This window comes from Sus scrofa, chromosome 17, assembly GCF_054392235.1.
Source record: "Sus scrofa isolate SSC_HxYL_T2T_F1_AM1 chromosome 17, Sscrofa_HxYL_maternal_Yorkshire_Landrace_v2.0, whole genome shotgun sequence".
Taxonomy (NCBI): Eukaryota; Metazoa; Chordata; class Mammalia; order Artiodactyla; family Suidae; genus Sus; species Sus scrofa.
Window position 1 is genome coordinate 21,145,751 of NC_139399.1, and position 23,401 is coordinate 21,169,151.

At 39.8% G+C, this 23,401-nt stretch overlaps 1 protein-coding gene and 1 pseudogene across 44 annotated transcripts in view; one reads left to right on the forward strand and one right to left on the reverse strand.

Annotated features, from left to right (window-relative positions):
* SLC23A2 (solute carrier family 23 member 2) overlaps positions 1-23,401 on the reverse strand; it is a 163,168-nt gene that overhangs the window by 122,717 nt on the left and 17,050 nt on the right. For 14 of the 44 annotated variants that reach the window (XR_014831815.1, XR_014831814.1, XR_014831813.1 and 11 more), the window contains 1 exon segment: positions 9,798-9,923. The exons of 8 other annotated variants lie outside the window; for them this stretch is intronic. The gene's annotated coding sequence lies outside the window, so the exon portion shown is untranslated. 44 annotated transcript variants of the gene reach the window in all.
* LOC110257433 (small ribosomal subunit protein eS1-like) lies at positions 16,694-20,416 on the forward strand (annotated as a pseudogene).

Below are 23,401 nucleotides of genomic sequence, written 5' to 3' on the forward strand. Positions count from 1 at the left end.
GGTTCCCAGGCTAGGGGTCAAATCAGAACTGTAGCTGCTGGCCTACCACAGCAACGCCAGATCTGAGGTGTGTCTGCGACCAAGGCCTGGGATGGAACCATGGTTACTAGTCAGGTCCGTTAACCACTGAGCCAGGACAGGAACTTCAGTCCTCTGATTTTGTTTTTGTTTAGCTGCTCCTTTGACATGTAAGTTCTCCAACCAGAGATGGAACCCACCCACAGCAACTACTGGAGAAGCTGCAGTGACACCCCCCAGATCTTTAACCTGCTATGCCACAACATGGAACTCCACAATACTTTCATTTTTAATTAAAGGAAGAAAAAGATCATGCAAGTCAAAGGAAGGCAAAAACTAATTACTTTAAATCATTTAAAAACATAATCTGTTTATGGAGTTCCCATCGTGACGCAGCAGAAACAAATCTGACTAGGAACCATGAGGTTGCAGGTTCCATCCCTGGCCTTGCTCATTGGGTTAAGGATCTGGCATTGCCATGAGCTGTGGTATAAGTCGCAGACAAGGCTCAGAGCAGCTTGAATCTGGCACTGCTGTGGCTGTGGTGTAGGCCGGCAGCTACAGCTCCGATTAGACCCCTAGCCTGGGAACCTCCATGTGCCGCAGGTGTGGCACTAAAAAGACAAAAGCCAAAACAAAACAAACAAACTATATATATATATATATATATATATATATATATATATATATGTACATATATATATATATATATAAAATCTGTTTTCTATATTTCTTTGGGTTCAAAAATATGACATTCCTATTAGAATGGCTCAAAACACAAAGAAACAGATACAATATTGCCAGGTTCTAATAAAGGCACAGAAAAACTGGAACTCTCAAACACTCCTGATGGGTTGGTAAAACGGCACAACTACTCTGGAAAATAGTTTGGCCATTTCTCATAATGTTAACACATGCACTTACTCTAAGACCCAGCAATATACTTCTAGGTATCTACCCAGAGAAATGACCACTTTTGCTCAAACAAAAATCTATACGTAAAGGTTTAGACTGGCTTTATTTACAATAGCCCTAACCTGGAAACATTCACCTTTAACTAGTGAATGGATATACAAACCATGGCATATGCCTATTAAAATGAGAAATCATTTCATACCTATCAGATAATGCAGAAATAAAAGAGTTTAATAACACCAAGTGTTCGCAAGGCTTTGGATAAACAGGAGTTTTCCCACTGTTGCCATAAATGTAAATTGATTCAAATACTTGGGAGAACATGGAGCAGGTTGAAGATGTGTGTGCACTATGATCCAGTAATGCCTCTTCTCAGAATACTCAACCCCATTTTCACAGCACACAACCAACATATCAATAGGAGAACATAAAACTAAATTCTGGTATATTTAAACAGCAGAATAAAACAGAGCACTTAAAGCAAATGAACTCTAGCCACTTGTATCAACATGGCTTGAAAATATACCTGAATGAGCAAGCACGCTGAAGAATATATAAACATGGGATCTTTTATTAAGATCTTAAACCATTCGGAGTTCCCGTCATGGCTCAGCGGTTAACAAATTCGACCCGGAACCATGAGGTTGCGGGTTGGATCCCTGGTCTTGCTCAGTGGGTTAAGGATCCGGCGTTGCTGTGAGCTGTGGTGTAGGTTGCAGACAAGGCTCGGATCCCTCTGGTGTAGGCTGGTGGCTACAGCTCCGATTCAATCCCTAGCCTGGGAACCTCCACATGCCGCAGGAGTGGCCCAAGAAATGGCACACACACACACAAAAAAAGATCTTAAACCATTCAGTCAACAATGTACATGGGCTTATAGATATAGGAAAAAGTATGTAAAAGCAAAATTTTAGACTGCAAATTACCTCTTTTTTAAATACAAAAAGGGTATTTAAAATGTTTTACGTTCTTATTTTAAAATCAAAACAAAACAAAAAACCGACCCTAAAGCAAAGACAATATGTTTAGACTTATTAGATCTGAGTACCTGACATATGAGGGTCCATTCTTTCAATTTCTTTATATTTGAAAGTTCCCAATTAAAAACAAAGTTTTAGCAAAGAACCTCTAGAAGAATATACAAAACACACACAAAAATTGGTAAAAGTAGTTTCCTCCAGAGAGGGAAATCAGATCAGACAGCAGGGAGTCTTACTGTCCACATCTGTCTTCATGTACTTTTTGAATTCTGACTCATATATATCAATTTATTTATTTATTTTGGTCTTTTTGCCATTTCTTGGGCCGCTCCCACAGCATATGGAGGTTCCCAGGCTAGGGGTCAAATCAGAGCTGTAGCCCCCAGCCTAAGCCAGAGCCACAGCAAGGCAGGATCCGAGCTGCGTCTGCAACCTACACCACAGCTCACGGCAACGCCGGATCGTTAACCCACTGAGCAAGGGCAGGGATCGAGCCCGCAACCTCATGGTTCCCAGTCAGATTCGTTAACCACTGCGCCACAAAGGGAACTCCTCAATTATTTTTTAATTACAAATAAATTTGATCTATTCTTCACCTCTAGTCCCATCCCTCTCCAAGGGAAAAGAAATCTAAATATTTTTATTTTGAATATGGAAAAGGCCACTATGGGCGATTCCATCCCAGACAGTGCCATGAATGAGCTCTGTTATCTTGGGAGATTATTTAATCTGCACCTCTCCAAGACTTGTGCCACTTCTAAAATCATATCTTCTGTGAAAACACAAACACCTCTCCATAAAACAGAGATCAGAAGTTCGAAGTACACCAACAGGAGCAAAAAGCAGTTTTCCTATAACTCTGAGTGGAAAACTTTTAAAATCTGTTACGACAGGTCCAGATAAACCATCTGTAGTAATTGCCTCATGTTCTCTGTGGAATAAAGTGGGCAGAAATGTATACAGATAGTCACTATTACTCAACTCAATGAAGCAGGAAGTTGGGAGCTATTATCTGATGACTTATTTTCTTAATGAACTAAGGAAGAGAGGTCATGGTGAAGTAGAAAGAAACCAAGGATGAAATCTGGGAAAAGGATAAGTAAAATGACTGACAAAAAGGAAAAAAAAAAAAAAAGTCAAGGATCTAGCTGAGGCCAAAACTTATACATATATAAAGGAGAAAGTCACACTGTTATCTTATTTCTTCCAGCAGAGAGCAACAAAAAAACACAGAAAAATTACTTAATTAGGACTGTGCCACTGAGTAAAGTTGGCAAGTTCAGAACATAAGAAAATCAAAATGTCTGTGACATGAAAGTCCTGCGACTCCCTGGAGTCTACAGCAGGTAAGATGGGTCAGGAAGGCCAGAGGAAGCCACAGAACACAAAGCGCCCAAGGAACAAGGCCACTGGAGACCGAAGGAGAGCCAGGAAGGGCAGGGTATGTGCAGACAGGTTACTCCCCAAGCTCAAGGTTCCAAGGTGCCATCTGGGAGATGGCAAGGCCCAGGAAAGCTGAAGTGAACTGGAAGTACAACTGCTTGGAAAAGATAATGTAAAGGGAGGGCAAGGTTTGGAGGCTAGACGAGCCAAACCACTTAGAGATGATGTTAGAAGACACAGTGGAAAGAAACACAGCAAGCCAGGAGCCAACATACAAGGCACATAATGGCCAATAAATTGGCAGAGGATGGCAAAAAAGTAAAGGGAGGGTGGTACCACAGATTAGTGTGAACTTCAGAACTGACAGGCATTGCTGAATTGAGTCTGGAGCACACACCCTGCTAGTCTCACTATCTGGAATGCTATGCCATCTGGAGAATTCCTATTCATACTTCAGATTGCTGTTTAAATGAATAATTCTTCAGCAAACCCTTTCCAGACCTCTCAAAATGCAAATTAAATTGTTTACCTCTCTTCACTATTCCCTCCAAAAACAATGACCACAATTCATGCCAAGTAGTAGCCTTCTTTATCCAAAAGTATCTCTTCTTGAGTTCATGTAGCAAGGAATCCACATTTCCTGAATCTATTTGATTCTCTAAGTGTGTGCTAGAAAAATATAAGATTTCAGAGAGGGAAGGGCATACCCAAAAATTTATCCAGAGCTGCCAGGTCAGGAAGGCAGCTTCTCTGGCATACTAGCTTTAGGAAAACTTAGCCACACACAATTAAAAGTAGTCTACTTAGGAGTTCCCATCGTGGCTCAGTGGTTAACGAAATCTGACCAGCATCCATGAGAACACAGGTTCGATCCCCGGCCTCACTCAGTGGATTAAGGATCTGGCATTGCCATCATCTGTGGTATAGGTCACAGACACGGCTCAGATCCTGCATTGCTGTGGCTCTGGTGTATTCTTAGCTATAAGAATTCCTAATACTAAAAAGATTCCTTTTTTATTTTAATGTTTCTCACTAAATTTATGATGAGAATATAATCATGTGTAAGCTTTCTCATGAAAAACGTGAGAAATCCAAAAGAACATAAATAAAATGTATTATTTATAATTCCTTCCAATCATAATTACTAAACAATTTTTTAATGTTCCTTATTCAGGCAAGCACTTTGGATATACTGCTAGAGGGAGTAATAAGCGGCTTTAACATTTCTAGATGGCCATTTAATAACATCAATTAAATTCTCCAAAAATAAACATAGCCTTCGTCCCAACAATTCTACTCTTAAGGAATTTATCATAACAATTAAAATAGGATCAACTTTTTCATTATGGGAATGTTCACTAAAATAGTGCTCAGAATAATCCAGAACTGGAGAGGGAAATATTAATATCTAAAAATAGAAAACTGGTTGGTTAAAGTATAGATACAGTATTAGAATATTGTGGGCAGAGTTCCCCTTGTGGTGCAACAGAAACTAATCTAACTAGTACCCATGAGAATGTGGGTTCAATCCCTGGCCTCGTTCAGTGGGGCGGGGATCCGGTGTTGCTGGGAGCTGTGGTGTAGGTCATAGACTGGGCTCGGATCCTGCGTTCCTGTGGCTGTGGTGTAGGTTGGTGGCTACAACTCCAATTTGACCCCTAGCCTAGGAACCTCCATATGCCACAGGTGCGGCCCTACAAAAACTAAATAAATAAATAAATGTTTTTCTCCTCAAACCAGGGAATAAATGGATTAACATCTAGAAATACTGCTTAGCGATCAATCTACTTGTAGAATTGGCTAAGAAACATTTTCTGGGCAATGGGAAACCCCCCTATTTGACAGAAAAAAAAGAATGAGAAAGGGGAGTTTGACAGAAACATCACTAAACTATATTTTATTTATGCAGTCCTTGAATGGAAGATATCATAGTACACACACTACATATTACATACTACACACACACCCAAATCAAATACCCCCAAATCAAAAAGCTTACTTCTTGACAACTCAGTAGTACATAAAGCAATGTGGTCTTAAGCTGTGCCACCCAATGACACCTGCCCCATGTGACTGCTGAGCACTAGCAATGTGGTCAGTCCAATTAAGATGTGCTCTAAGTGTAAAATACACACCAGACTTCAAAGAGTTACCATGAATAAAACAGTAAATACCTCATTTTTATATGGATTACATGAGGTGATGATATTTTTATATCAGGTTATAAAATATGTTACTAAAAAATAAATTTTACCTGTTTTTAACTTTATTCAATGTAGCTACTAGAAAATTTTACACATTTGACCCCCATTATAACTGTAATGGACAGCATCAGTCATCTAAAGAAAGTGGGTATTAGCTGTTTTATAGTATACAACCATGGTAATTACAATCAGATCCCATTCAAAGAGTGTGTTTTGACACTTTTTCGCAAATACACATATACCCAGGCATGGGTATATACCTTAGTCCAAAGACCAAAGCCAATCCTACATCATATCCTACATAATCAACTTTGCAGCCTGCATTGTGACAGAGGGAAGCAGGTGGCATAACCTAATTTCTCACACTCACAGGACTGGGAGGAGGGAGAGAGACAGACGTGAAAAAAAGCCAAAGCAGAAATCCATGTGGTAATGAGCACAAAGGGGAGCCGGGGGCTGCTCTTGAGAAGCTCAGAACCAGCATAAGAAATCTAAATAAAACACAAGGTCCATCCAAGGGTAAACACTATTCAAATCCAAAGGGGCTGAATTGCAGGTTCTGGCTTTGCATGGTAAACATAAAACAAAACACACGTATTTAAAAGGAATTATCATTAGAGGGAATGGGACAAATGCATTGATGAGATTTTTCCACACCAAACAGAAAGTCAGCAAGCAACCAAACTTAAGACAATTTACAGGCAGCCGGTCTTAATCCTATACTAACACGCTGATTTTAAAACCTGAAAAAGCCAGAGGTGTTCTAGTACGCTTGGAATCTCTTTCATACAACCATTACACAACTCTTCCATCTTCCTTCCTTACCTTCTTATGCAAGCTCTGTAATCATCAGTGTTTATATAGGTTTTTGAAACTACCCAATTTCTCCGGTAAATATTTACTTCTCTTGTTGCTGCTGATCAAACTATAAACATAGCATTTTTATATAACATGTTTAGTAATGGGAAAGTAGGACATTGACGTCAACAGCATGCAGAGCCTGTAACCCGAAAACACCACAATTACCAGACACAGTGAGGCCTCTTGGAAATCATCCTCCAATAAAACAGAAATTTCCCCTCCTTGCTCAGTTTTTGATCCAGTTTATATCCAAGTCCCTTCACATCGGTGGTAGTTCAATCAACTTCTAAAATGCACCTGGGAGTTCCCATTTTGGCACAGCGGAAACAAATCTGACTAGGAACCATGAGGTTGCAGGTTCAATTCCTAGCCTTACTCAGTGGGTTAAGGATCCAGCATTGCCATGAGCTGCGGTTCAGGTAGCAGACGTGGCTCGGATCTGGCATTGCTGTGGCTCTGGTGTAGGCCAGCAGCTACAGCTCCAATTAGACCCCCTAGCCTGGGAACCTCCATGTGCCACGGGTGCAGCCCTAAAAAGACAAAAAAAAAAAAAAAAAGACATAAAATGCACCTGAATCAGCACCCAGTCTCCAGGCTCCAAGAACTGGACAGAGCTGGTACTCTCAGCTGTGCAGTGTACTGTCACTTGTATGCTCTTGCTAACAATGATGAAACATACTATCAACCCTTCTCTTTGAGTAAGTAAGAGCTTAATATTTTAGCATCTGTACTAAAGTCTCAAAGAAAATAGAATAAACCAATTGCTAGAAGTTCCTGCTATGGCTCAAGAGGATCAGTAGCATCTTTGCAGTGTTAGAACACAGGTTCGATCCCCAGCCTGGCAGAGTGGGTTAAAGGATCTGGCATTGCTGCAGGTGTAGTGTAGGTCGAAACTGCAGCTCAGATCTGATTCCTGGCCTGAGAATTCCATATACTGTGGGGCAGCCAAAATAGGAAAGGAAAAAGAAAAAAAAACAACTGCTGGGCTAGCTTCCTGAACTGCCACAATGGTCTAACACTGAGTGGAAATAGAGCAATCTACCATTTAACTGGACAGACTGCAACTAAGGAACCCAGCAGGAAAGCTCAGGAAAAAAAAGGAACTCAACAGGGCTTGAAACTGTCATGAATGACTTGGGAAGTGGAACTTGGGGCCAGCCTTGAAGGATGGAGAGTCCTGAGCAAGAAGCCTCCATGGATCCCAGAGGTAAGCATGAAAACAGGCTAACCAGGGAACACTGTGGGAAATGGAGGAAGAAAACCCCTCACCAGAGTCTTTGAAGTCCAATGCGAATGCAACACAGCTCTCTGATACATGAGCTTCTGGGCAGGTAGTGAGAGTACAAAGAATCCTCCACCGGATAATCAAGACAGGAGATTAAGAAGCTATTGTGTTAATCTAAGTATACTGATTTTGGCAAGTGGGACAGTGGAAGGAACAGGAAAAAGAGGGATGGATAGAGGGGGCAACTTCAAAGGAAAAAGAAAATCTAAGACTTGGTATCAAAGATGACCTCCAGGAAAACAAGAATGTCCCTCCTTTAAAAATAAGTAAGGAAATGTACTTGACAAAGCAAGTTATGAAAGAGGTATGGACATGTTGAATTTGAGGTGGCAGTAGCATGTACATTTGGCAAGTGTCCACCATAAGCCACCAGAAATTGAGAGAAACTCTGTGAAAAAACAGAGCAGAGAAAGATATTTGTGAATTGAAATATAAACACGGTAACCGAAACACTGGGAGTTGGGAGACCATTTATTTTGCAGATATCCCCAGACAGAAACTGACTTGCCCTCATCTCCCTCATGATTTACTAAGAAAACAGGGAGTTCCAGTTGTAGCGCAGTGCTAACCAACCCGCTGATCCATGAGGATGTATGTGGGTTAAGGATCTAGTGTTGCTGTGAGCTGTGGTATAGATTTCAGACACAGCTTGGATCTGGCATTGCTGTGGCTGCGGTGTAGGTCAGCAGCTGTAGTTCTGATTCAACCCCTAGCCTGGGAACTTCCACAGGCTGCAGGTCTGGCCATTAACAACAACAACAATGACAAAACACATACAATTTAATGATGATGGCTTAAGGGAAAAAACTACACAAAGAAAACTAAAAAAATGAAAGCCATACACAAAAATGTTCACAATGGTGTCATTAAGTAGAGGAGCAAGGAGATTTTCTTCTTCCTAATTTTTGTTCTTTCCCAAGTCTTATTTAATTTTTAAATAGCAAGCACAGACTTATATCAGAAAATGAAAAATGTTTTAAAATGATCAATCCCCTCGACATTTTTGAAAGTTCTTATAACTGTACACCTAGTGAATTTACTTATAAAAGTAAATAAATAAAAATACCATAATTTTACATCCACCATACCGAATAAATTTAGTTTTGACTAAAAAGGTGAGAGAATGTTTTATCTGTAAGAGTATAAATTCTTTTTCTAATTTTTTTTTTTTTTTTTTTTTTGCTTTTGCTTTTTAGGGCCACACCCTTGGCACGTGGCAGTTCCCAGGCTAGGGGTTGAATTGGAGCTATAGCCACCAGCCTATGCCACAGCAACGCAGGATCTGAGCTTTATCTTCGACCTATGCCACAGCTCATGGCAGCGCCTAATCCTTAGCCCCCTGAGCAAGTCCACGGATGGAACCTTCAACTTCATGGTTACTAGTCAGATTCACTTCCGCTGCACCACAGTGGGGACTCCAAGAGTTTAAGTTCTTGCAGCTTCTAAATTCTCAATTTGCCAGTATCTATCAAAATTTAAAAACTGGAAAATCTTATGCACTATGCCAAACAATTTAATTGCTAGAAATTTTACTTATGGGGTATTCTCTCCAAAGTATGTACAAGAAATTTCACTGCTATATTATTTGTAACAGCAAAAAGTTTTAAATAACCAAAATACCCATCAAGCTTTGGGATGCAGGAGATGGTAGAAAAAAAAGTTTAAAAAAAAAAAAAAAAAAAGGAATGTTCCTTAGTAACATATTTGTGCTTAGTCTCAATACTTAACTATTTGTGCTTAGTCTCAATACTTAAATTGATGAAATTGAAGGAACAGGTCTTCCACATCTTTACCCCCAGGCTTCACATATGTGACCCTGACCAAGAACCCCAACAGAAATAGGTACTCAAATGCTCGTGGATAAAAAATGCAAAAGCACATAAAGGAAAATGAAAATATTCACCTCCTACCTTGTAATTAGTATAAGTGGCAAGACCGTACCTGTTAGTTTTCTAGTTTAATCTACTTATGTGAAATTTGGCCTTGAAGAAATTCATTACCTTATCATTAGCATTAACCTAACAAGTATTCCCAGTATTGCCTTCAGACCTTTGCTGAAATCTGCAAAGGGCAAAGTCAAGTACGAATGAGGTCTGCCACTTAAGGACCATCAGCACAAAATGCAGAACAAAGATCATGTTTCAGACGCACCTAAATGGTGTGATGCAGACCTGTCCATCCGCTTTCCACTACAAGCTGCCCAGCTACATTTCCTTGTGCTGCTGAAGTCCAACCTCAAAACCGCATGGAGTCCTGGTTAGTGGAGTCAAGACCTAGCTAGAGAAAAATAAAAAAAAAAAAAAATTAAAATTGGAGTTCCTGTTGCAGCTCAGCAGTAACGAACCTGACTAGTACCCATGAGGATGCAGGTTCAATCCCTGGCCTCTCTCAGTGGATTAAGGATCCGGCATTGTTGTGAGCAATGGTTTAAGTCACAGACGTGGCTCAGACCTGGAGTTACTATGGCTGTGGCACAGGCTAACTGCTGCAGCTCCAATTCAACCTCTAGCCTGGGAACTTACATATGCCACATGTTCAGCTCTAAAAAAGGCAGAAAAAATTAAAAAATAAAAAGTCATAATAAACCTGGCAGGAGGCACTCAACATGACTGATGACTACAGTCTACTTTTCACTGGGCCATGCCAAGTCCTAGAACTTGCTCTATTACTTCTTCCCTCTAAAAGAAGTATCTCCAGGGTCCTAGGCAGGATTACAAATTGCACCTTCAGTCCCTTAAAAATTAGCTCTCCATTTACACAAAATATTTTGAAAGACAGTATTTTAGAACACCAGGAAAAAGCAATTTTGTATCCAATGGGCTTTCTTTTTTTTTGTCTTTTCTAGGGCTGCACCCACGGCATGTGGAGGTTCTCAGGCTAGAGGCCTAATTGGAGCTGTAGCCACCAGCCTACGCCACAACATCACCAGATCTGAGCTGAGTCTGTGACCTCACCACAGCTCATGGCAACACCGGATCCTCAACCCACTGAGTGAGGCCAGAATTGAACCCGCAACCTCATGGTTCCTAGTTGGATTTGTTTCCTCTGCGCCACGAAAGGAACTCCCCAATGGGCTTTCTTGATAATTTTTCTAACTCCATATTCCCTAGCACAAGGCCTCAATTTTCAAAAACGTTTCAAAGATTTTAGTTCTATGTGCCAGGCATTGTACTGTATATCATACATGTGAAATTACATCATCACAACAACCCTAAGGAACCACTGGGCCCACACTTTACAGCTAAGAAAACTCAGAAGGGGTGAGGCATCCTGGTAAAAGTCCTAGAGCTTATAAGAGATGTGACAAGTACAGGGGGTAGAATCCATCAGGACTATGACAGCGGAACCTTCACCTTTCATTATGACTCTACATTGCTTTCGATATCACTGCTAGAATAAACTGCATTTATGAGGAAAACAAAAGAGAAAACTTAATTACTCAAAAATCACCTTCTTTTAACGCCAACATATTAATGAGTTAATACACTGGGAGGGTGCTTCCAAAAAAGCTGGGTCATTTAATACACAATAAGATGAACATCTGCATACCTATTTTTAAAAAAGCTTGGTTTTCAATAGGTATACAGCTGTTCATCTTATTGTGTATTAAATGAATGTATTTTATACACTCTTGTACTTGCACATGCATTAAACAATAAAAACCCAGAGTCTGATCCCAGCAGTGTCTCTGGAACAGTCAGTGCAACACCAGATATGAGCCTGGCCCTCCATCCATTATATAGAAAAACACATGAAATTACTACAATTTAGCCAGATAATAAGTTCTTCACTGGGATATATTTAGGCTATGAATCTTTCAACTTCATGGTCAGTTCTAGGGCAAATTAGCATTGCCACTCACAGATGACTCTGAATAAACACACAAATGCCATCAGCAGTACCAGTCCAGCTTTCAAAGGTCCTCCAGTAATCTTGTATTTTTTTTAACTTCAGAAACTAAACACTGGCATTTTGCTATTTGGGGTAAAAAATATTACTCATTTTACATGATTAGACTATGAATACAGAAATTATGGTTTTCTCCTTCTAAAACATATTTGGCATCCAAGGCAAAAAAAAAGGGTAACTTACTTCCCCAAATGATTTTCATAACCAAAAATCTATTTTAAGCTATGTTTATTAAAATTTTACATAGTCAAAAAGGAGACACAAGTGTTCCGACTGTAGCACAGAAGAAACAAATCTGACTAGTATCCATGAGGATGTGGGTTCAATCCCTGGCCTCGCTCAGTGGGTCGGTGATCTGGCATTGTCATGAGCTATGGCATAGGCTGGCAGCTGTAGCTCCAATTTGTTCCCTAGCCTGGGAACTTCCATGTGCATGGGTATAGCCCTTTAAAAAAAAAAAAGAGAGAAAGAAAAGGAGGCAAAATGTGACATCCATCAGTGAAGATTAGTCAAGAAGAGGAATAATGGAAAGAACAGGGAAAAAGTAGCAAGAAAAGCTTTAAAAGAACATGTTATCTTAGGTGAAACAAATCATACATTTTGTACTTTGAAAAATGCAAGTTGCACAATATGTATAGCATAATCCAACTTTTATTAAAAGTATAATTATACTAACATATTTATGACAAAGGAAAGGATAAACATCAAACTGCCTTGACTGTAGGGGGTATAAGAGGCTGTATGACTTTTAAAATCTGCTTTATCCAACTGTGAGGAGTTGAAATTATTTTCCAACATGTGTACGCGTCTTTCAAAAATCCTTTAAAAAGCTAAAAAAAATTTTTTTTAAGGTTTTGAGGGCAAAGTTGCAAATTAACAAAATATCATTTAGACAAATCATAAAAAGCACTATGACTCTATATTTATTTTTGGAACGTATTTTTAAAGCTGATAGGTAAGATAAGTGTTTGGAAAGACTCACTTTTTACTCCACTGAACAACTATCAGAGATCAAAACACAGATTTGGGTCAGAGATTCTAACATCGGGGAAATGCAAATATATTTTAAAGAAAGGAAGCTTTGAGAAAAGAATCAAGCAGGAGAAACCACAAAACAAAAATAAGACTCAGTTATCACGTGAGCATCCTTGAACTTCCGTCACAGCACCACTGGAACAGCCCTCCCCTTCGTCGGTCCCACTGTACTCAGGAAATAGAAAAACCTGCCCTTTGCACACAGGCTATACAGCTGAGATCAAAGCCCAGGCTCTTGAGAGCATTTCAGAGGAAACATCACTTGGAACACAATGACACATCACCTGACCTTCCACCAATAAAGGCCACTCCGCACTCACAAGAAACTATTCACAGTGCTTCTCTTGTCTCTTAATTGGGGTGTGCAACAGTACAAAGTCTGGTTTCCAGACTTCAATTTCCCACAGAAAAAAACAGTCACCAAAAAATATGCAGGGAAATTGTAATACAGAACTGTCATTTTTGCACTTTACTGTTTCCTTAAAAGGGGATGTTAACACTTCAGAAGCAGGAAAGATACAACCCCAGGGCCAATCCCATTCACAGGCAAGAAACTAAGCAGCCAAATCATTATATCAATTCAGTCATGCCAAAAAAGACTGACAAAACACTCAGTCCCGATTTAAAAAAACAAAAACAAACCTCTTCAATTAAAATTAAAATGTACTTGCTTAATATGACAAAGAATATCTTCTGAAAGCAAGGGCAAACACAGAATACTATATACTTGCCATGCTTTTACATTTAGTTTGCATTTTTTAAAGGACTTAACTTTCAGGCACGTGTATACCTGAAATTCTAGATGAAATGAGCAATATTTTTTTAGAAAAAAAACTATTTTTTGAGACCCTGTACAAATAACAATAGGGAAAAATGCAAAAGCAAAGAATTATGCTCAAGAAATATGCCAGACCAGGACAAATTCACAGGCCAGTTATAGCCTAACCTTTCTGGTAAGAAATGGGAAATAGTTAATCTTCCCAATTTATTCTGAAAAAACTGGCATGCTAACAAAGAAAGCACAAGAGAAGAAAACTATGTTAACCACACTTGCCATTCCTAGATTTTTTTTTTAAACTTCTGCAAATTTGACATGCAAAGAATGAAATTTGGTTTCAATCCTGATTCCTTTAGTTCGTATGTCTATAATTCTCTTATGAACTATATAAATGCCTTTTGCCCTTTTTTCAGTAGGTTTGGGTTTTTTTCTTATTCATCTGTATGAACTCCTTAAAAATTAAGGATATTAATCACTGCTGTGGTGTGGGTTTGATCCCTGGCCCATGAACTTCCACAAGCCACGTGCAACCAAAAAAAGGGCTGGGGGAAGTTCCTCTGCCAAGTCCCAAGATCAGAAAAACAGTCACCATCATTTTCTAGATGTGTTTGATCAAAATCATTTCAATATATTTAACATTTGTCTCTTAAAAAATGCATATCCAATAAAATCATTGCTCTAGAAAACAACTACATGAGTATAATTATATTGAGTTGTAAAATAAATCTAAATCATGACAGTAAAATACTTTTAAGTTAAAATACTACAAAGCCATTCTGTAGTACACTAGTTGATGACATGAGAAAACAGGCATGATCTGTTACTAAGTAAAAAAAAAAAAAAAAAAAAAAAAAGGCTGAGCATTTCCATTTTTTATATTAAAAAACTACACTTACTGGCAAGCCAAGCAGTCTAGACACTTACCTAAATACTAAAGTGATCCTTGCTGGGTGTCAGATACAAGGTGATGTCATTTATTTTTGTTTTGTTTTGTTTTAGACATTACTAGTGAACATGTATTCTATTTGTGGTTAGAAATAAGTTAAAAATTCATAAATATTTATGCAAAATAAGTCACTAAAAAAAAAATGTGTCCACATACTTAAGTTGCAACTGTCTTTCAAGAAAAATAAGTTGCCTTTCCTTCACTAAATAAGTGATAATATCCCATTTCACAAATGGGATAATAAACACTTAATTCAGGAAAAACAGGGGTTTAGCCAACCTACCTAATTACCTGAGTAATGCCTATTTACCAAAATGACCAAGTTAATAACACAATCCACTGGCAATGATCACTGGTAACAGCAACTTAATCTTGGCTAACACAAATGGTTCCCTTTTTCCTAGCAGACTGTGAACGAGCATTGCCCAGCTCAACCAAGTTGAAAAGCCTGTTTTATATACCCAAAACCTCCTAATCCTTTCCAAAATGTCTAGGAATTATCACAATTAGATAATGATCAGATTAAAACTCTGGGGGTCAAAATTTTGAACTCAAAACCAGTTAAGACCTGGAGACAGTCACGCCAGAGTCCCTGACAGGCTGCTTTTGCCTATCTGTGCCCCAGAGTCTGACCCAGCACCCTGCCCAAAGATGGTGCTCAACAAAGGCGAATGAGAGAATGAACACAAACGGTTTAGAAATCTCTTGGTCCAATCCTCCAAGGGCAGGTAGGGAGAAAACCAGAACCCAGACCAGACTCATTTCTCATTAGAAACTACAGTGAGGAAAACAATTCCAGGATCACACAGAATGTGATCTCCATGCTCACTCCAAGCCCTTGCTTCACTCATTAAGTTCCCAACCACAACCTAGAGAAGTTAACATGACTAATGAGCCCTAAAATCTAGTTTGGGTGAGTGTTTCTAGAAAGCTGGGATACAAATGGAAAACAGTTTTTTGAAAAAAAAAAAATATAATTAGAGTCACATAAGGCTATTATCAAAGTATAACACAAGGGAGGTCCTATTGTGGCTCATCAGGTTAAGAACCCGACTGGTATCCCTGGTCTCACTCAGTGGTTTAAGGATCTAGCATTGCCATAAGCTATGGTATAGGCTGCAGATGTGGCTTGGATCCCCATTTGCTGTGGCTGTGGTGTAGGCCAGTACCGCAGCTCCAATTCAACCCCTACCCTGGGAACTTTCATTATGCTGCAGGTGCGGATGTAAAAAAACAATTAAAAAAGAAAAGTATGATGCAAAAGTCTCAAATTTCTTTTTTTAATAGTGCTGGAGGAAAAGTAAGGAATTAAAGGCACAAGAGCTTCATTAACACAAAAGGACATCACACATGCCTAAAGGGACAAGAACTAAACACCAAAAGTCCTAATATTTAAAACCTAAGTGGATAGAGTTCCCTGGCCGCCTAGCAGTTAAGGATCCAGCATTGCCACTGCTGTGGCTTGGGTAATTGCTGTGGTATGAGTTTGAATAATGGCCTAGGGAACTTCCACCAGCTGCAGGCCTGGACAAAACAAACAAACAAACTTGAGTGGAAAGTCTGTAAATGACATCTAGCTTCCCCTTTTGGCTGCTTAGAATAAGTCCACCCTACTTCCAGACTGTATCACTTAAAGTTCCCATTTATTGAGACCGTGGTGTTGAAAATCATCAAGTTCAAATTTTCCTTTTTAATTCAGCTGATTATCCTAAGTACTCTTTACCAAACAAGCAGATTTAAAATCTAAAAATATCTTACTTTTTATTTTTATTTTATTTTATTTTATTTTTTTGTCTTTTTGCCATTTCTTGGGCCGCTCCTGCGGCATATGGAGATTCCCAGGCTAGGGGTCGAATTGGAGCTGTAGCCACCGGCCTATGCAGAGCCACAGCAATTCGGGATCTGAGCTGCATCTGCAAACCTACACCACAGCTCACGGCAATGCTGGATCCTTAACCAACTGAGCAAGGGCAGGGATCGAACCCGCAACCTCATGATTCCTAGTCGGATTTGTTAACCACTGAGCCACGACAGGAACTCCTAAAATCTAAAAATATTTTAAACAAAATATTGTTCTGGTAGATTATTCATCTTTGAGAAAAACATTTCCTTTGAAAAAAATGAGATCTTTATTTTGAAAACTAAACCCCAAGAAAAATGATCTACAAATAAAAAAAAATAGTAGTTACCAATATCATAAAATTAAAGGACAAAATGGGCAAAATATCTATAACATTTACAAGTGCTAATATCCTGGATATAAAAAGACCTGCTATAAATCACAATGAGGTTGGCAAGAACAAGCACCTTACGAAACGTGGCAAAAAGAGAGCCAAGAAAAAAGTGGGTGACCCATTTTCTAAGAAAAATTGGTGTGATATTAAAGCACTAACTATGTTCAATATTAGAAATATTAGGAAAAAAACAGTCACAACAACTCAAGGAACCAAAATCACAACCAATGGCCTCAAGGGTCATGTGTTTGAAGTGAGCTTTGCTAATCTGCAGAATGATGAAGCTGCATTTAGAAAATTTAAGCTGATTGCTGAGATGTGCAGGGCAAAAACTGCCTGACCAAACTCCATGGCATGGATCTTACCCGTGACAAAATGTGCTCAATGGTCAAAAAATGGCAGACCCATCCCAGGTTCACAAGGATGGTTCAACATATGCGAATCAATCAACGTCAGACACCACATTAACAAAAGAAAAGTCAAATACCATATGATCATCTCAATAGATGCAGAAAAACGCATTTGGCAAAGTCCAACATCCATTTATGATTAAAAAAAACTCTCGCCGAAGTGGGTATAGAGGGAACATTCCTGAACATAATAAAAGCCATTTATGACAAACCCACAGCAAATATAATACTCAATGGAGAAAAGCTGAAAGCCTCCTCGCTCAAATCTGGAACAAGACAGGGATGCCCACTCTCACCACTGCTATTCAACAGAGTTTCGGAAGTCCTAGACACAGCAATTAGACAAACAAAAGAAATAAAAGGCATCCAAATAGGAAGAGAAGAGATAAAACTGTCCCTGTGTGCAGACGACATGATACTATACAAAGAAAACCCTAAGGACTCAACCCAAAAACTACTTGAACTGATCAACAAATTCCCCAAAGTAGCAGGATGTAAGATTAACGTGCAGAAATCAGTCGCTTTTCTGTATACTAACAATGAAATATTAGAAAAGGAATACAAAAATACAATACCTTTTAAAATTGCACCCCCCAAAAATCAATTACCTGGGAATAGAATACACCTGACCAAGGAGGTAAAGGACTTACATGCCGAGAACCATAAAACATTAACCAAGGAAATTAAAGAAGATGTAAAGAAATGGAAAGATATTCCACGCTCCTAGATTGGAACAATTAATATCCTTAAAATGGCCATACTACCCAAAGCAATCTACAGATTCAATGCCATCCCTATCAAATTCCCCATGACATTTTTCACAGAACTAGATCAAACAATCCAAAAAGTTATACGGAAGGAACCACAAACGACCCAGAATTGCCAAAGCAATCCTGAGGAACAAAAACCAAGGAGGAGGCATAACTCTCCCAGATTGCAGGCAATATTACAAAGCCACCGTCATCAAGACAGTATGGTACTGGTACCAAAACAGACAGACAGACCAATGGAACAGAATAGAGAACCCAGAAATAAACCCCGACACCTAGGGTCAACTAATGTTTGACAAAGGAGGCAAGAACATCAAATGGGAAAAAGACAGTCTATTCAGCAAGAATTGCTGGGAAACCTGGACAGCTACATGCAAATCAATGAAACTACAACACACCCTCACGCCATGCACAAAAATAAACTCCAAAGGCCTGAAAGACTTAAATAGAAGACAAGACACCATCAAACTCCTGGAAGAGAACATAAGCAAAACATTCTCTGACATCAACTTCATAAATATTTTCTCAGGTCAGTCTCCCAAGGCAACAGAAATAAGAGCAAAAATAAACCAATGGGACCTAATCAAACTGACAAGCTTTTGCACAGCAAAAGAAACCAAAAAGAAAACTTACAGAATGGGAGAAAATAACTTCAAAGGATGCAACTGACAAGGGCTTAATCTCTAGGATATACAAACAACTTATACAACTCAACAGCAAAAAAGCCAACAACCCAATGGAAAAATGGGCAAAAGACCTGACTAGACATTTCTCCAAGAAAGATATGTAGATGGCCAACAAGCACATGAAAAAATGCTCACCATCCCTTATTAGAGAAATGCAAATCAAAACTACCATGAGATATCACCTCACACCAGTCAGAATGGCCATCATTACTAAGTCCACAAATAACAAGTGCTGGATGGAGTGTGGAGAAAAGGGAACCCTCCTGCACTGTTGGTGGGAATGTAAGCTGGTACAACCACTATGGAGAACAGTATGGAGGTACTTAGAAATCTATACATAGAACTACCATATGATCCAGTCATTCCACTCTTGGGCACATATCTGGACAAAACTTTCCTTAAAAAAGACACATGGGAGTTCCCGTCGTGGCACAGTGGTTAACGAATCCAACTAGGAACCATGAGGTTGCAGGTTCCATTCCTGGCCTTGCTCAGTGGGTTACGGATCTGGCATTGCTGTGAGCTGTGGTGTAGGTTGCAGACGTGGCTCGGATTCCTCGTTGCTGTGGCTCTGGCGTAGGCCAGTGTCTACAGCTCTGATTAGACCCCTAGCCTGGGAATCTCCATATGCCATGGGAGTGGCCCTAGAAAAGGCAAAAAGACAAAAAAAAAAAAAAAAAAAAAAAAAAGACACATGCACCTGCATGTTTAATGCAGCGCTATTCACAATAGCCAAGACATGGAAATAACCCAAATGTCCACTGATAGATGACTGGATCAGGAAGATGTGGTATATGTACACAATAGAATACTACTCAGCCATAAAAAAGAACAACATAATGCCATTTGCAGCAACATGGATAAAACTAGAGACTCTCATACTGAGTGAAGTCAGCAAGAGAAAGACAAATACCATATGATAGCACTCATATCTGGTATTTAATATACAGCACAAGTGAACCTTTCCACAGAAAAGAAAATCATGGACTTGGAGAATAGACTTGTGGTTGCCCAGGGGGAGGGGGAGGGAGTGAGAGGGATTGGGACCTTGGGGTTAATGGATGCAAACTATTTCATTTGGAATGGACTAACAATGAGATCCTGCTGTGTTGCACTAAGAACTATGTCTAGATACTTACAACACAGTGTGACAATGGGAGAAAAAATTATGTATACATGTATGTGTAACTGGGTCCCCAGGCTGTGTGGTAGAAAAAAAAATAAAAGTGTGTTGAGGGAAATAACCAAAAAAATAAATTAAAAAAGTAATGGGGAGTTCCCCTCGTGGCGCAGTGGTTAACAAATCCGACTAGGAACCATGAGGTTTCGGGTTTGGACCCTGCCCTTGCTCAGTGGGTTAAGGATCCAGTGTTGCCGTGAGCTGTGGTGTAGGTCGCAGATGCAGCTTGGATCCTGCGTTGCTGTGGCTCTGGCTTAGGCTGGGGGCTACAGCTCCGATTCGACCCCTAGCCTGGGAACCTCCATATGCCGTGGGAGCGGCCCAAAGAAATAGCAAAAAGACAAAAAAAAAAAAAAAAAAAAAAAAAAAAAAGGTAATGGCACACCATGATTGAAGCTCATGTTGATGTCAAGACTACTGACGGCTATTTGCTTCACCTCGTCTGTGCAGGCTTTACCAAAAAATGCAACAATCAGATTCAGAAGACCTCTTATGCCCAGCACCAGCAGGTCTGCCAAATCCAGAACAAGGTAATGGAAATCGTGACCTGAGAGGTGAAAATGACTTGAAAGAGATGGTCAATAAATTGATTCCAGACAGCCCTGGAAAGGATATTGAAAAGACTTGCCAATCTATTTATCTGCTCCATGACTAGGCTTTGTTAGAAAAGTAAAAATGCTGAAGAAGCCTAAGTCTGAATTGGGAAAACTCATGGAAATACATAGTGAAGATAGCAGTTCTGGAAAACCTACTGGGGATGAGACAGGTGTTAAAGTCGAACAAGCTGGTGGATATGATCACCCAGTCCAAGAATGTGTTTAAAATTCAGACTTTTTTTTTTTTTTTTTTTTGTCTTTTTGCCTTTTCTAGGGCCGCTCCCGCGGCATACGGAGATTCCCAGGCTAGGGGTCCAATCGGAGCTGTAGCCTCTGCCTTACACCACAGCCACAGCAATCCTAGATCAGAGCCACGTCTGTGACCTACACCACAGCTCACAGCAATGCCAGATCCGTAACCCACTGAGCAAGGCCAGGAATGGAACCTGCAACCTCATGGTTCCTAGTCGGATTCGTTAACCACTGAACCATGACGGGAACTCCTAAAATTCAGACTTTAATGCTGATAAATAAAAGATCTTATCTGTGATGTTTAAAATTCAATCAATCACAATGAAAAACACAAACACAAGACTAGAAAAACTGGTAAAAGAAATGAGGAAGCCAAAAAATACACAAATTAGCAAAAAAAATAACTCATTAAAAAGTGTTCAGAAGTTCCCGTCGTGGCGCAGTGGTTAACGAATCCGACTAGGAACCATGAGGTTGCGGGTTTGGTCCCTGCACTTGCTCAGTGGGTTGACGATCCGGCGTTGCTGTGAGCTGTGGTGTAGGTTGCAGATGGCGGCTCGGATCCCGTGTTGCTGTGGCTCTGGCGTAGGCCGGTGGCTACAGCTCCAATTCGACCCCTAGCCTGGAAACCTCCATATGCCTCAGGAGCGGCCCAAGAAATAGCAAAAAGACAAAAAAAAAAAAAAAAAAGTGTTCAAACTCATTACTTACTAAAGAAAAGCAAAACAAACATGGTTCTACTATTCATCCAAATTGGTTTAAACAACTTTTTAAGTTTAAATATAACAATAATTCCCAGAGTTCCCACTGTGGTGTAGTGACAAGAAACTGACTGCCACGGCTCAAGTAGCTGAAGAGGCAAGGGTTTGATCCCCAGACCAGCACAGTGAGTTAAAGGATCCAGCATTGTCACCGCTGTGACTCAGATTCAATCCCTCTCCCGGGAATTTCCATATGCTGGAGGTATAGCCATAAAAAATAATATTAATTAATTCCCTATCCCAGATGCAGAAATATTTGGCATATATGTAATGGGTGTGTCAGAGCCTTAAAAATATAAATGACCTCCCTTCCAAAAACACAGTTTGAGGAAAAAAAAATTAGAAAAATGCAAAAAGATTTTCATAAAAACTGTTCACCATTGTTTTATGTTCACCACAGCAAAAAAATGACTCATAAGCTTAAACATCCAACAATACAAGGATTTGTCAAATAAAACATGATACATTCAGCACAAATGAGCTATTAAAAAACATGTCTTAAGGAACTATTTATTTAGTCATAGGCTTAAGTCACATTGCAAATTTATAAAACAGATTTTAAAGATCTCTGTATGATCTCCATATTAAAACACATATAAGATAACGTATGTGTGTGCATACACACATTTTAGCTTAAACCAGAAAAAAAGGATAGTCAATGAGTAAAATAAGCTATTTTGTGTATGGGTTTTTACCACAACCCTATTATTCCTTAACCTCTCTCTTTTTTCTTTTTGGGCTGCACTTGCAGCATATGGAAGTTCCCAGGATAGGGATCGAATAAGAGCTACAACTGCCAGTTTACTCACAGCCACAGCAATGCCAGATGCTTAAACCACTGATCTGGGCCAGGGATTGAACCTGCATCCTCATGGATACTAGTTAGGTTTGTTACCATTGAGCCACAACAGGAACTCCTATTCCTTACTATCTCTAAAACAGGACACCAGTCTTACTTCCAGAATTCTGACCGAGTTCTTCATACACTACAGGAGCAATTCTAACCATCAGCTTCAATGTTCTCCATATCATAATCCCTAAAATTGCTCCAAATTTCCTGCATACTCTTCTCAAATCACCCCATTTCCTACAGCAAAAAGACAAAACAGAAAAATTCCTGAGCAGTAAAAGACACTCTCCAGGGACTCCACTCTACCCTGCTCTCTGTATAGACCACAGACAACTACATACAACCAGGAGGAAGTCAAAAGCAAAATAATTTCTTGGAAGAATGACATTGGTGATCAAAATAAGACAAGGCACACAGACCTCTCTAATACATTCTTCACCAAAGTGGCTTGATGGATGCTTCACACATGAGGATCTCACAGTATGTTTAGTCCACTATGAAAAGTCTTCAAAAGTGGTAAATATCTGCATTTCATTTCATTTATAGCAATGTTCCTTAATCCTGGCTAAACACTGGAATCACCTGGGAGTTCTTTGGGGGTTTTTTGTTTGTTCGTTTGTTTTTTGCTTTTTAGGACCACATTCGCAGCATATGGAGCTTCCCAGGCCAGGGGTCGAATCGGAGCTACAGCTGCCAGCCTACGCCACAGCCACAGCAAGGAAGGATCCAGCCACAGCTGTGACCTACACTAAAGCTCATAGCAACTCCATATCCTTAACCCACTGAGCAAGGCCAGGGATCAAACAGAAACCTCATGATTCCTAGTTGGATTCGTTTCTGCTGTGCCACGTGGGAATTCCCCTCACCCAGGAGATTTTTTAAAAACCCCTATGCTTAGGCTATACTCTGATCAAACTGCACCCTAGTCTCTGGAAGGAGACCAGGCAGCAATTTAAGCTCCTCAGGTGATTGCAATTTGCTGTCAAGATTGAGGAACCCTGACTTGAAGCAGGTTTTTCTTTTTTTTTTCTTTTTCTTGTCCTTTTGCCTTTTCTAGGGCCACTCCCTCAGCATATGGCGGTTCCCAGGCTAGGGATCGAATCGGAGCTGTAGCCACCAGCCTACACCAGAGCCACAGCAACGCGGGATCCAAGCCACGTCTTCGACCTACACCACAGCTCACAGCAACGCCAGATCCTTAACCCATTGAGCGAGGCCAGGGATCGAACCCGCAACCTCATGGTTCCTAGTCAGATTTGTTAACCACTGTGCCACGACGGGAACGCCAAAGCATGTTTTTCAAATATCAGAAAATAACTCACTGGAGTAGAGAAATCAATTCAGTGGG